The following is a 16,013-nucleotide window of genomic DNA, read 5'->3' on the forward strand; positions in this document are numbered from 1 at the left end:
GTCAGGCAGAGAAAGACAACATGTGATTTCACTTATAGGTGGAATCTCAAATACAAAACAAATGAACAAACATAACAAACCAGAAGCAGACTCATAGATACAAAGAACAATCTGGTGGTTGCCAGAGGGGAGGGGAGTGGGGAGATGAGTGAAATAAGTGGGGGAGATCAGGAGGTACAAACTTCCAGTTATAAAATACATACATCAAGATTGGGAATATAGTCAGTAATATTGTAAAAGCTTTGTATGCTGACAGATGGTAACTAGAATTATTGTGGTGATCAATAATTAAAAGTATTGATCAAGTTAATAAAAGTATTGAGTCACTATGTTGTACACCTGAAAATAATATAATATTGTAAGTCAATTATACTTCAATGAAAGAGAGAAAGAAAGGAAGAAGAAAGAAGGAAAGAAAGAAAGAAAGAAAGAAAGAAAGAAAGAAAGAAAGAAAGAAAGAGAGAAAGAAAAAAGAAAGAAAGAAAGAATCTGGGAATGTCCACCTCTCCAGCCCGAGCCCTGTGTCTTCAAATCTGCAAATTCTGGAATTCTGGATAGGGAGGCCTGTGCCAGGATGTTAAGCCAATCCTTAGCAGAACAGATGTGGCAAAGAAACATTTGGTTAATAACCAGCCCAGAAGCAAAAGCCCTGGGATCAGGGAAGGAAAGCCTGAATTCCCTCTTCCAAGTCCCTCCAGGAAGGCCAACTCTCTAGCTCCCAAGATGCCTGTGGCTCCACTTCCCCACCTTTCTTGGTAAAGATGTGGAATAATGTTTGTGTCCTATTCCTTGCCTGCAGAGAGTGGGGCTATGTGGATATCCTGTGGATTATCCCTGGAAGGTGACCTCCCTGTTCCCTCATCCTTCAGGGGAGAAAGGAAGAGCGGGATGTGGCTGGGAATTCCACTTTTGAGGAACGAGGCTGGTAGATGAAGCTAAGCCTCTCAGCCACTGTGTGGCACCATTTACCCACTTTTCCATGCACGGCTAAGTGATAGTAGCAGTGTGCAAAGCAAACTGAACTAAGAAATCTGAAAACCTTTCAGGGATTTAGTTCTAACTTGGTTAATACGATGAAGGTGCTTGGGCAAATCCTTCCTCTGTAAGTCTCAGTTCCTCAGTTCCTTTTGTGAACTGGGTAGCAGATGGGGGGGTTCTCTAAAATCTCTTCCAGCTTCATTATTTGGCAAGTGTATGAGTATAGTCCAATAGTCATGTGAGTGATGTAATTTTGGGCCTTTGGGCTACAGAGAGGATAAGTATAGAAAAGAGCACAAGGGCCAAAGTATGTGTGTGGAATTGGGAGTGAGGAGGACAGGGGTCGTGGAAGCAGGAGGACTTTGCAACACATGGACCAAGATTTGTCCTGAGCCTTCCATGGTACCAGGGAAAAGATGAGAGAGCCATTCACTTGCTGAGTAAACAATGACTGACCACAAATTTGGTGCTAGGCATTGTGCGATGGAGGTAAGGCTGGGGGGGTGGGGTTGGAAGTGGGGTGGGTGATGGGTGAGACACCAAGGTGAATAAACCTCAAAGATATTTACCAGCCAGTGGGGAAGTAGATGAGTAAGCAAACAACCAGCACACAAGGGAGAATGGAGTCCATGCTAATAGAAGTACAAACTGCTGGGAGGATGGAGAGGAAGGAGGGATAAATTTCAACAAGATGGTAAGGAAGATTTTACAGAGAAGGAACAATTTTAACTGGGCTTTGAAAGATGAATAGATGTGGTGGTGGTAGTGGTGGTGTGTGTGTAGTTTAAGAAAAAGAGGACAGTATGGAGAGGGAAAGTCAGGCATTCTTGGCAGAAGGAATGGCATAAGGAAAGACAAGGTGATGGGTTCATTTATGCCATTTTGGGGAAATAGAGAGTAGTCTCAGGTAACAGGAGGAATAGAGTTTGCAAAAATGGTTTGGGGCCAGATTCTGGGTTTACAGAGCCCTTTTCACATGCACAACTCTGAACAGAATGTAGGGGACAAACTACCAAGATACGGATATGGTACTAGTTCTCTAGCTTTGGGAAGCCAAGACCCACTCCCTCACACATACAGAAGGCTACTGAAGAAGAGTTAGGTGAATGGGGCAGGCAGGCCTGACTAGATCAAAGGAGGGGTGCCTGGGAGGGCACCCTGAAGGAAGATGGTCTTCCTGCGGGGAGTATTCACTCTCCTACTTTCCCCTGCAGAACAGATGGCAGAGGCTTTAAAGATCTAATCTACAAGGAACAGGAAGAAGCCCTGTCTCAAGAATGGGACAACCATTCTAGGAGACCTGGCTACCTGTCCCTGCTATGGCTGCATTGGCATGGCTAGTTATCAGTTTGTTTCAAGTTAGATCTCACTAGCCAGGGAAAAATAGCAAAAGGGTTGAGGCATCACAGGACCTGGCATCAGTCCAATTAGGGTAGCAAAGCACGTAAAATTTAGGATAGACTTATGGAAGGTTCTGTTCTCTGAGAAGTGCGAGATCTGGTAAACATGACAGGTTATAACGTGTTTGCTTAATTACTGATGAGCACCCACTCTGGGCCAGACACAGGGCTGGAGGGAGGAGTGCAGGGTGGGGGGTTGCAAAGATAAATCAGACCTGGCTTAGCCCTTGGGGAATTCATAGCTGAAATGGATATGGTAGGTAGAATAATGGACCCCCCCAAATTTTCATGTCCTAACGCCTGGAACCTGAGAATATTACAGGGCAAAGGGAAATTAAATTTGCAGATGGAATTAAGGCTGCTAATCAGATGATCCTACAATAGGAAGATATTTCCTGGAATATCCACATGGGCCCAATGTCATTACAGGGCCTTTATAAGTGGAGGAGGGAGGAAGAAAAGGAGGTCAGAATGATGACATTTGAGAAGAAATCCACTTGCTGTTGCTGGCTTTGAAGATAGAGGGAGGGGGCTAGAGCCAAAGAATGTAAGCGGTCTCTACAAACTGGAAAAGTCAAGGAAACAGATTCTCCATTAGAGCTTCCAGAAAACAAAGGAGTTCTGCCAACACATTGACTTTACTCCAGTGAGACTAGTGTCAGACTGCTGATCTACAGAACTGAAAGATAATACATTTATGTCATTTTCTTTTATTTTAACATCTTTATTGGACTATAAATGCTTTACAATGGTGTGTTAGTTTCTGCTTTATAACAAAGTGAATCAGCTATACATATACATATGTCCCCATATCTCCTCCCTCTTGCATCTTCCTCCCATCCTCCCTATCCCACCCCTGTAGATGGTCACAGAGCACCAAGCTGATCTCCCTGTGTGATGTGGCTGCTTCCCACTAGCTATCTATTTTACATTTGGTGGTGTATATATGTACATGCCACTCTCTCGCTTCGGCATAGCTTACCCTTCCCCCTCCCAGTGTCCTCAAGTCCATACTTTACGTCTGCGTCTTTATTCCTGTCTTGGCCCTAGGTTGTTCAGAACCATTTTATATTTTAGATTCCATATACATGTGTTAACATACGGTATTTGTTTTATACTTTCTGACTTACTTCACACTGCATGACAGTCTCTAGGTCCATCCACCTCGCTAGAAATAATTCAATTTCATTTCTTTGTATGCCTGAGTAATATTCCATTGTATATATGTGCCGCCTCTTCTTTATCCATTCATGTATTGATGGTCACTTAGGTTGATTCCATGTCCTGGCTACTGGAAATAGAGATGCAATGAACAATGTGGTACGTGACTCTTTTAGAATTACGGTTTTCTCAGAGTATATGCCCAGAAGTGGGATTGCTGGGTCATATGGTAGTTCTACTTTTAGATTTTTAAGGAACCTCTGTACTGTTCTCCATAATGGCTATATCAATTTACATTCCCAACAACAGTTCAAGAGGGTTCTCTTTCCTCCACACCCTCTCCAGCATTTATTGTTCGTAGATTTTTGATGATGGCCATTCTGAGTGGTGTGAGGTGGTACCACACTGTAGTGTTTTTTTTTTTTTTTAACATCTTTATTGGGGTATAATTGCTTTACAATGGTGTGTTAGTTTCTGCTTTATAACAAAGTGAATCAGCTATACATATACATATGCTCCCATGTGTCTTCCCTCTTGCGTCTCCCTCCCTCCCACTCTCCCCACCCCACCCCTCCAGGCTGTCCCAAAGCCCCGAGCTAATATCCCTGTGCCTTGCGGCTGCTTCCCCCTAGCTATCTACCTTACTACGTTTGTTAGTGTGTATATGTCCATGACTCTCTCTCGCCCTGTCAAAACTCACCCTTCCCCCTCCCCATATCCTCAAGTCCGTTCTCCAGTAGGTCTGCACCTGTATTCCTGTCTTATCCCTAGGTTCTTCATGACATTTTTTTCCCTTAAATTCCATATATATGTGTTAGCATACGGTATTTGTCTTTTTCTTTCTGACTTACTTCACTCTGTATGACAGACTCTAGGTCTATACATCACATTACAAATAACTCAATTTCATTTCTTTTTAAGGCTGAGTAATATTCCATTGTGTATATGTGCCACATCTTCTTTATCCATTCGTCCGATGATGGGCGCGTAGGTTCTTTCCATCTCCGGGCTATTGTAAATAGAGCTGCAATGAACATTTTGGTACATGACTCTTTTTGAATTTTGGTTTTCTCAGGGTATATGCCCAGTAGTGGGATTGCTGGGTCATATGGTAATTCTATTTGTAGTTTTTTAAGGAACCTCCATACTGTTCTCCATAGTGGCTGAACCAATTCACATTCCCACCAGCAGTGCAAGAGTGTCCCCTTTTCTCCACACCCTCTCCAGCATTTATTGTTTCTAGATTTTTTGATGATGGCCATTCTGACTGGTGTGAGATGATATCTCATTGTAGTTTTGATTTGCATTTCTCTAATGATTAATGATGTTGAGCATTCTTTCATGTGTTTGTTGGCATTCTTTATATCTTCTTTGGAGAAATGTCTGTTTAGGTCTTCTGCCCATTTTTGGATGGGGTTGTTTGTTTTTCGGTTATTGAGCTGCATGAGCTGCTTGTAAATTTTGGAGATTAATCCTTTGTCAGTGGCTTCATTTGCAAATGTTTTCTCCCATTCTGAGGGTTGTCTTTTGGTCTTGATTATGGTTTCCTTTGCTGTGCAAAAGCTTTGAAGTTTCATTAGGTCCCATTTGTTTATTTTTGTTTTTATTTCCATTACTCTAGGAGGTGGGTCAGAAAGGATCTTGCTGTGATTTATGTCATAGAGTGTTCTTCCTATGTTTTCCTCTAAGAGTTTGAGAGTTTCTGGCCTTACATTTAGGTCTTTAATCCATTTTGAGCTTATTTTTGTGTATGGTGTTAGGGAGTGATCTAATCTCATACTTTTACATGTACCTGTCCAGTTTTCCCAGCACCATTTATTGAAGAGGCTGTCCTTTCTCCACTGTACATTCCTGCCTCCTTTATCAAAGATAAGGTGTCCATATGTGCGTGGGTTTATCTCTGGGCTTTCTATCCTGTTCCACTGATCTATCTTTCTGTTTTTGTGCCAGTACCATACTGTCTTGATTACTGTTGCTTTGTAGTATAGTCTGAAGTCAGGGAGCCTGATTCCTCCAGCTCCTATTCTCGTTCTCAAGATTGCTTTGGCTATTCGGGGTCTTTTGTGTTTCCATACAAATTGCGAAATTTTTTGTTCTAGATCTGTGAAAAATGCCAGTGGTAGTTTGATAGGGATTGCATTGAATCTGTAGATTGCTTTGGGTAGTAGAATCATTTTCACAATGTTGATTCTTCCCATCCAAGAACATGGTATATCTCTCCATCTATTTGTATCATCTTTAATTTCTTTCATCAGTGTCTTATAATTTTCTGCATACAGGTCTTTCGTATCCTTAGGTAGGTTTATTCCTAGATATTTTATTCTTTTTGTTGCAGTGGTAAATGGGAGTGTTTTCTTGATTTCACTTTCAGATTTTTCATCATTAGTATATAGGAATGCCAGAGATTTCTGTGCATTAATTTTGTATCCTGCTACTTTACCAAATTCATTGATTAGCTCTAGTAGTTTTCTGGTAGCATCTTTAGGATTCTCTATGTATAGTATCATGTCATCTGCAAACAGTGACAGCTTTACTTCTTCTTGTCCGATTTGGATTCCTTTTATTTCCTTTTCTTCTCTGATTGCTGTGGCTAAAACTTCCAAAACTATGTTGAATAAGAGTGGTGAGAGTGGGCAACCTTGTCTTGTTCCTGATCTTAGTGGAAATGCTTTCAGTTTTTCACCATTGAGGATGATGTTTGCTGTGGGCTTGTCATATATGGCCTTTATTATGTTGAGGAAAGTTCCCTCTATGCCTACTTTCTGGAGGGTTTTTATCATAAATGGGTGTTGAATTTTGTCAAAAGATTTCTCTGCATCTATTGAGATGATCATATGGTTTTTCTCCTTCAATTTATTAATATGGTTTATCACATTGATAGATTTGCGTATATTGAAGAATCCTTGCATTCCTGGAATAAACCCCACTTGATCATGGTGTATGATCCTTTTAATGTGCTGTTGGATTCTGTTTGCTAGTATTTTGTTGAGGATTTTTGCATCTATGTTCATCAGTGATATTGGCCTGTAGTTTTCTTTCTTTGTGACATCCTTGTCTGGTTTTGGTATCAAGGTGATGGTGGCCTCGTAGAAGGAATTTGGGAGTGTTCCTCCCTCTGCTATATTTTGGAAGAGTTCGAGTAGGATAGGTGTTAGCTCTTCTCTAAACGTTTGATAGAATTCACCTGTGAAGCCATCTGGTCCTGGGCTTTTGTTTGTTGGAAGATTTTTAATCACAGTTTCAATTTCAGTGCTTGTGATTGGTCTGTTCATATTTTCTATTTCTTCCTGATTCAGTCTTGGCAGGTTGTGCATTTCTAAGAATTTGTCCATTTCTTCCAGATTGTCCATTTTATTGGCATAGAGTTGCTTGTAGTAATCTCTCATGATTTTTTTTATTTCTGCAGTGTCAGTTGTTACTTCTCCTTTCTCATTTCTAATTCTATTGATTTGAGTCTTCTCTCTTTTTTTCTTGATGAGTCTGGCTAGTGGTTTATCTATTTTGTTTATCTTCTCAAAGAACCAGCTTTTAGTTTTATTGATCTTTGCTATCGTTTCCTTCATTTCTTTTTCATTTATTTCTGATCTGATTTTTATGATTTCTTTCCTTCTGCTAGCTTTGGGGCTTTTTTGTTCTTCTTTCTTTAATTGCTTGAGGTGCAAGTTTAGGTTGTTTATTCGAGATGTTTCCTGCTTCTTAAGGTGGGCTTGTATTGCTATAAACTTCCCCCTTAGAACTGCTTTTGCTGCATCCCATAGGTTTTGGGTCGTTGTGTCTCCATTGTCATTTGTTTCTAGGTATTTTTTTATTTCCTCTTTGATTTCTTCAGTGATCACTTCATTATTAAGTAGTGTATTGTTTAGCCTCCATGTGTTTGTATATTTTACAGATCTTTTCCTGTAATTGATATCTAGTCTCATGGCGTTGTGGTCAGAAAAGATACTTGATACAATTTCAATTTTCTTAAATTTACCAAGGCTTGATTTGTGACCCAAGATATGATCTATCCTGGAGAATGTTCCATGAGCACTTGAGAAAAATGTGTATTCTGTTGTTTTTGGATGGAGTGTCCTATAAATATCAATTAAGTCCATCTTGTTTAATGTATCATTTAAAGCTTGTGTTTCCTTATTTATTTTCATTTTGGATGATCTGACCATGGGTGAAAGTGGGGTGTTAAAGTCCCCTACTATGAATGTGTTACTGTCAATTCCCCCTTTTATGGCTGTTAGTATTTGCCTTATGTATTGAGGTGCTCCTATGTTGGGTGCATAAATATTTACAATTGTTATATCTTCTTCTTGGATCGATCCCTTGATCATTATGTACTGTCCTTCTTTATCCCTTTTAATAGTCCTTATTTTAAAGTCTATTTTGTCTGATATGAGAATTGCTACTCCAGCTTTCTTTTGGTTTCCATTTGCATGGAATATCTTTTTCCATCCCCTTACTTTCAGTCTCTATGTGTCTCTAGGTCTGAGGTGGGTCTCTTGTAGACAGCATATATAAGGGTCTTGTTTTTTTATCCATTCAGCCAATCTGTGTCTTTTGGTGGGAGCATTTAGTCCATTTACATTTAAGGTAATTATCGATATGTATGTTCCTATTTCCATTTTATATATTGTTTTGGGTTCGCTACTATAGGTCATTTCCTTCTCTTGTGTTTCGTGTCTAGAGAAGTTCCTTTAGCATTTGTTGTAAAGCTGGTTTGGTGGTGCTGAACTCTCTCAGCTTTTGCTTGTCTGTAAAGGTTTTAATTTCTCCATCAAATGTGAATGAGATCCTTGCTGGGTAGAGTAGTCTTGGTTTCAGGCTATTCTCCTTCATCACTTTCAGTATGTCCTGCCACTCCCTTCTGGCTTGTAGGGTTTCTGCTGAGAGATCAGCTGTTAACCTTATGGGGATTCCCTTGTGTGTTATTTGTTGTTTTTCCCTTGCTGCTTTTAATATGCTTTCTTTGTATTTAATTTTTGACAGTTTGATTAATATGTGTCTTGGCGTGTTTCTCCTTGTATTTATCCTGTATGGGACCCTCTGTTCTTCCTGGACTTGATTAACTATTTCCTTTCCCATATTAGGGAAGTTTTCAACTATAATCTCTTCAAATATTTTCTCAGTCCCTTTCTTTCTTTCTTCTTCTTCTGGAACCCCTATAATTCGAATGTTGGTGCGTTTAATGTTGTCCCAGAGCTCTCTGAGACTGTCCTCAGTTCTTTTCATTCTTTTTTCTTTATTCTGCTCTGCAGTAGTTATTTCCACTACTTTATCTTCCAGGTCACTTATCCGTTCTTCTGCCTCAGTTATTCTGCTATTGATCCTATCTAGAGTGATTTTAATTTCATTTATTGCATTGTTCATCGTTGCTTGTTTCATCTTTAGTTCTTGTAGGTCCTTGTTAACTGTTTCTTGCATTTTGTCCATTCTACTTCCAAGATTTCAGATCATCCTTACTATCATTATTCTGAATTCTTTTTCAGGTAGATTGCCTATTTCCTCTTCATTTGTTAGGTCTGGTGGGTTTTTATCTTGCTCCTTCATCTGCTGTGTGTTTTTCTGTCTTCTCATTTTGCTTATCTTACTGTGTTTGGGGTCTCCTTTTTGCAGGCTGCACGTTCGTAGTTCCCATTGTTTTTGATGTCTGTTTCCAGTGGCTAAGGTTGTTTCAGTGGGTTGTGTAGGCTTTCTGGTGGAGGGGACTAGTGCCTGTGTTGTGCTGGATGAGGCTGGATCTTGTCTCTCTAGTGGGCAGGTTCACGTCTGGTGGTGTGTTTTGGGGTGTCTGTGGCCTTGTTATGATTTTAGGCAGCCTCTCTGCTAATGGGTGGGGTTGTGTTCCTGTTTTGCTAGTTGTTTGGCATAGGTTGTCCAGCACTGTGGCTTGCTGGTCGTTGAGTGAAGCTGCGTGCTGGTGTTAAGATGGAGGTCTCTGGGAGATTTCCACCGTTTAATATTATGTGGAGCTGGGAGGTCTCTTGTTGACCAGTGTCCTGAAGTTGGCTCTCCTACCTCAGAGGCAGAGCCCTCCTCCTGGGCTGGAGCACCAAGAGCCTTTCATCCACACAGCTCAGAATAAAAGGGAGAAAAAGTAGAGAGAATTAGTAGAAGTATGAGGAAAGAAAGAAGGAAAGGAGGAAAGGAAGGAAGGAAGAAAGAAGCAAAGAAGGAAAGAAAGGAGGGAGGGAGGGAGGGAGGGAGGAAGGAAGGAAGGAGGGAAAGAAGGAGAAAATGTAGAGAGAATTAGTAGAAGTATGAGGAAAGAAAGAGGGAAAGGAGGAAAGGAAGGAAGGAAGAAAGAAGCAAAGAAGGAAAGAAAGGAGGGAGGGAGGGAGAGAGGGAGGAAGGAAGGAAGGAAGGAGGGATAGAAGGAGAAAATGTAGAGAGAATTAGTAGAAGTATCGGGAAAGAAAGAGGGAAAGGAGGAAAGGAAGGAAGGAAGAAAGAAGCAAAGAAGAAAAGAAAGGAGGGAGGGAGGGAGGAAGGAAGGAATGAAGGAGGGAAAGAAGGAGAAAATGTAGAGAGAATTAGTAGAAGTATGAGGAAAGAAAGAAGGAAAGGAGGAAAGGAAGGAAGGAAGAAAGAAGCAAAGAAGGAAAGAAAGGAGGGAGGGAGGGAGGGAGGAAGGAAGGAAGGAAGGAGGAAAGAAGGAGAAAATGTAGAGAGAATTAGTAGAAGTATGAGGAAAGAAAGAAGGAAAGGAGGAAAGGAAGGAAGGAAGAAAGAAGCAAAGAAGGAAAGAAAGGTGGGAGGGAGGGAGGGAGGAAGGAAGGAAGGAAGGGAAAGAAGGAAAAAAGACAGAAAGAAAGAAGATACAGTAAAAATAAAATAAAGTATAATATAGTTATTGTACTAAAAAATATTTAGAAAAAAAAGAAAAAAAGAAAAAAGGAACGGGTAGAACCCTAGGACAAATGTTGGAAGCAAAGCTATACAGAGAAAATCTTACACAGAAGCATACACATACACGTTCACAAAGAGAGGCAAAGGGGGAAAAATCATAAATCCTGCTCCCAGAGACCACCTCCTCAACCTGGGGTGATTCACTGTCTAAAGGAGGGAAGGAAGGAAGGAAAGAAAGAAAGAAAGAACGAAGGTAAAGTACAATAAAGTTATTACAATTAAAATTAATTATTAAGAAAAAAAAAATTTTTTTTTAAAAAAACCATGGACGGATAGAGCCCTAGGACAAATGGTGGAAGCAAGAGTATACAGACAAGATCTCACACAGAAGCATACACGCACACATTCACAAAAAGAGGAAAAGGGAAAAAAATCACAGATCTCGCTCCTAAATTCCACCTCTTCAATTTGGGATCACTCCCTGTCTATTCAGGTATTCCACAATGCAGGGCACATCAAGTTGATTGTGGAGCTTCAATCCGCCGCCTCCGCGGCTGCCGGGAGAGACCTCCCCCTCTCCTCCCTGCTCTCACAGCTCACAGGAGCTCAGCTTTGTACCCGGCCCTGCCCCTGCGCGCAGGTCGCTGGAGGGCGTCTGTTTTTTGCTCAGACAGGACGGGGTTAAAGGAGCCGCTGATTCGGGAGCTCCGGCTCACTCAGGCTGGGGGTTGGGGGATGGGGGAAGGAGGGGCACTGCGTGCGGGGCGGGCCTGCGGCGGCAGAGGCAGCGTGACGCTGCGGCAGAGGCCGGCGTGACGTTGCACCAGCCTGAGACCCGCCGTGCGTACTCCCGGGGAAGTTGTCCCTGGATCCCGGGAACCTGGCAGTGGCGGCCTGCACAGGCTCCGCGGAAGAGGGGCGCGGAGAGTGACCTGTGCTCGCACACAGCCCCCCTGGTGGCGGCAGCAGCAGCCCCAGCGTCTCCCGCCCGTCTCTGGGGTCCGCGGTTTTAGCCGCGGCTCGCGCCCGTCTCTGGGGTTCACGCTTCCCACCGCGGCTCGCGCCCATCTCGGGGGCTCGCGCCCTCAGCCGCGGCTCGCGCCCGTGTCTGGGGTTCGCGCTTTTAGCCGCGGCTCGCGCCCGTCTCTGGAGTTCCTTTAAGCAGCGCTCTTAAACCCCTCTCCTCGCGCACCAGGAAACAAAGAGGGAAGAAAAAGTCTCTTGCCTCTTCGGCCGGTGCAGGCTTTTCCCCGAACTCCCTCCCGGCTAGTCGTGGCGCACCAACCCCTTCAGGCTATGTTCAAGCCGCCAACCCCAGTCCTCTCCCTGCGCTCCGTCCAAAACCGAAACCCGAGCCTCAGCTCGCAGCCCCGCCCGCCCCGGCGGGTGAGCAGACAAGCCTCTCGGGTTGGTGAGTGCCGGTCGGCACCGATCGTCTGTGCAGGAATCTCCCCGCTTTGCCCTCCGCACCCGTCGCTGTGCATTACTCCGCGGTCCCGAAGCTCCCCCCTCCGCCTCCCGCAGTCTCCGCCCGCGGAGGGGCTTCCTAGTGTGTGGAAACTTTTCCTCCTTCACAGCTCCCTCCCACTGGTGCAGGTGCCGTCCTTATTCTTTTGTCTCTGTTTTTTCTTTTTTTCTTTTGCCCTACCCAGGTACGTTGGGAGTTTCTTGCCTTTTGGGAGCTCTGAGGTCTTCTGCCAGCCTTCAGTAGGTGTTCTGTAGGAGTTGTTCCACGTGTAGATGTATTTCTGGTGTATCCGTGAGGAGGAAGGCAATCTCCACGTCTTACTCTTCCGCCATCTTCCCATGATGTCCCACACTGTAGTTTTGATTTGCATTTTTCTAATGAGTAGTGATGTTGAGCATCCTTTCATGTGTTTGTTGGAAATCTGTATATCTTCTTTGGAGAAATGCCTATTTAGGTCTTCTGCCTATTTTTTGAATTGGGCTGTTTGTTTTATTCAAATTGATCTGCATGAGCTGCTTGTAAATTTTGGAGATTAATCCTTTGTCAGTTGCTTCATTTGCAAATATTTTCTCCCATTCTGAGGGTTGTCTTTTCATCTTGTTTATGGTTTCCTTTGCTGTGCAAAAGCTTTTAAGTTTCATTAGGTCCCATTTGTTTATTTTTGTTTATACTGCCATTTCTCTAGGAGGCGGGTCAAAAAGAATCTTACTGTGATTTATGTCATAGAGTGTTCTGCCTGTTTTCTTCTAAGTGTTTTATAGTGTCTGACCTTGCATTTAGGTCTTTAATCCATTTTGAGCTTATTTTTGTGTATGGTGTTAGGGAGTGTTCTAATTTCATTCTTTTACATGTAGCTGTGCAGTTTTCCTAGCAACACATACTAAAGAGGCTGCCTTTTCTCTGTTGTATATTCTTGCCTCCTTTATCAAAGATAAGGTGAGCATATGTGCGTGGGTTTATCTCTGGGCTTTCTATTCAGTTCCATTCATCTATATTTATGTTTTTGTGCCAGTACCATACCGTCCTTATTACTGTAGCTTTGTAGTATAGTCTGAAGTCAGGGAGCCTGATTCCTCCAGCTCCCTTTTTCTTTCTCAAGATTGGTTTGGCTATTCGGGGTCTCTTGTGTTTCCATACAGATTGTGAAATTTTTTGTTCTAGCTCTGTGAAAAATGTCATTGATAGTTTAATAGGGATTGCATTGAATCTGTACATTGCTTTGGGTAGTGTAGTCATTTTCACAATGTTGATTCTTCCAATCCAAGAACATGGTATATCTCTCCATCTATTTGTATCATCTTTAATTTCTTTCATCAGTGTCTTATAGTTTTCTGCATACAGTTCTCTTGTCTCCTTAGGTTTATTCCTAGGTATTTTATTCCTTTTGTTGCAGTGTTACAAGGGAGTGTTTCAAGGGAGTGTTTCCTTAATTTCTCTTTCAGATTTTTCATCATTAGTTTATAGGAATGCCAGAGATTTCTGTGCATTAATTTTGTATCCTGCTACTTTATCAAATTCATTGATGAGCTCTAGTAGTTCTCTGGTAGCATCTTTAGAATTCTCTATGTATAGTATCATGTCATCTGCAAACAGTGACAGCTTTACTTCTTCTTTTCCAATTTGGATACCTTTCATTTCTTTTTCTTCTCTGATTGCTGTGGCTAAAACTTCCAAAGCTAGGTTGAATAATAGATGAGAGTGGGCAACCTTATCTTGTTCCTGATCTTAGTGGAAATGGTTTCCCTTTTTCACCATTGAGGATTATGTTGGCTGTGGGTTTGTCATATATGGCCTTTATTATGTTGATGTAAGTTTCCTCTATGCCTACTTCTGGAGGTAAATTCCCTCTATTTCTACTTTCTGGAGGGTTTTTATCATAAATAGGTGTTGAATTTTGTCATAAGCTTTTTCTGCATCTACGGATATGATCATATGGTTTTATCCTTCAATTTCTTAAAATGGTTTATCACATAGATTGATTTGTGTATATTGAAGAATCCTTGCATTCCTGGCATAAACCCCACCTGTTCATGGTGTATTATGTTTTTAATGTGCTGTTGGATTCTGTTTGCTATTATTCTGCTGAGGATTTTTGCATCTATGTTCATCAGTGATATTGGCCTGTAGGTTTCATTCTTTGTGACATCTTTGTCTGATTTTGATATCAGGGTGATGGTGGCCTCATAGAATGAGTTGGGGAGTTCTTCTCCCTCTGTTATATTTTGGAAGAGTTTGAGAAGGATAGGTGTTAGCTCTTCTCTAAATATTTGATAGAATTTGCCTGTGAAGCCATCTGGTTCTGGATTTTGTTTGCTGGAAGATTTAAAATAATTAATTAATTATATCACACACACACACACACACACACACACACACACACACTGTATTTTATTTTTTCAAGAAATAAGTAAACTGACACCAAATATTGTAAATGGATGACCACAACAAAGCAACAATGATTGTAATTACCAGACACAAAACACACTCATACTATGTCATAATATTGACATTCAGTCCAGTAATCCTCCACTGTAACAGCCCCTTTACTTTGCAGTGACAATTGATTTGTATATTTTTTGCCTCTGAGTCCTTCTGGGATTTATTTTTTTATTCAAACAGAAAGTCACAAAAATTATAATCATTCTCATCAGTTCACTCAGTCCCATGTAATTAATTTTTTTTCATCTTGATCTTTTGTTAGCACTTTTATGAATGCATCAGTTTTCCATTAGAGCTCTGAAAATGCTTATTCATTCAGTTGAGCAGTATAGTCAGTTACCAGAAACCTGTACTTGTCAGAGTCTTTTCCATGAATTCCTTGAAGAAAAAACCCTTTTTTTTTTAACATCTTACTGGAGTATAATTGCTTTACAATCGTGTGTTAGTTTCTGCTTTATAACAAAGTGAATCAGTTATACATATGTTCCCATATCTCCTCCCGCTTGTGTCTCCCTCCCTCCCACCCTCCCTATCTCACCCCCCCATCCCACCCCTGTAGGTGATCACAAAGCACTGAGCTGATCTCCCTGTGCTATGCAGCTGCTTCCCACTGGCTATCTGTTTTACATTTGGTAATATATATAAGTCCATGCCACTCTCTCACTTCATCCCAGCTTACATTTCCCCCTCCCTGTGTCCTTAAGTCCATTCTCTATGTCTGTGTCTTTATTCCTCTCCTGCCGCAGGGTTCTTCAGAACCTTTTTTTGTTTGTTTGTTTGTTTCTATAAGTATGTGTTATCATACAGTATTTATTTTTCTCTTTCTGACTTACTTCACTCTGTATGACATTCCCTAGGTACATCCACCTCACTACAATTAACTCAATTTATTTTTTTTTTATGGCTGAGTATTATTCTATTGTATATATGTACCACATTTTCTTTATCCATTCATCTGTTGATGGACACTTAGGTTGCTTCCATGTCCTGGCTATTGTAAATAGAGATGCAATGAATATTGTGGTACATGTCTCTTTTTGAATTATGATTTTCTCAGGGTATATGCCCAGTAGTTGGATTAGTGGGTCGTATGGGAGTTCTATTATTAATTTTTTAAGGAACATCCATACTTTTCTACATAGTGGCTGTATCAATTTACATTCCCACCAACAGTGCAAGAGGTTTCCCTTTTCTCCACACCCTCTCCAATATTTATTGTTTGTAGATTTTTTGATGATGGCCATTATGACTGGCGTGAGTTGCTACCTCATTGTAGTTTTGACTTGCATTTCTCTAATGATTAGTGATGTTGAACATTCGTCCATGTGTTTGTTGGCAATATGTATAACTGTTTTGGAGAAATGTCTATTTAAGTCTTCTGCTCATTTTTGGAATGGGTTGTTTTTTTGTAATATTGAGCTGCGTGAGCTGTTTATATATTTGGGGGATTAATCCTTTGTCAGTTGCTTCATTTGAAAATATTTTCTCCCATTCTGAGGGTTGTTTTTCATCTTGTTTATGGTTTTCTTTGCTGTGCAACGCCTTAACGTTTCAGTAGGTCCCATTTATTCCTTTTTGTTTTTATTTCCATTTGTCTAGGAAGTGGGTCAAAAAGTCTCTTGCTGTGATATATGACATAGAGTTTTCTGCCTTTGTTTTCCTCTAAGAGTTTTATAGTGTCTGGTCTTACATTTAGGTCTTTAATCCATTTTGAGTTTATTTTTGTGTAT

Source organism: Phocoena sinus, chromosome X (genome assembly GCF_008692025.1).
Source record: "Phocoena sinus isolate mPhoSin1 chromosome X, mPhoSin1.pri, whole genome shotgun sequence".
Classification (NCBI taxonomy): domain Eukaryota; kingdom Metazoa; phylum Chordata; class Mammalia; order Artiodactyla; family Phocoenidae; genus Phocoena; species Phocoena sinus.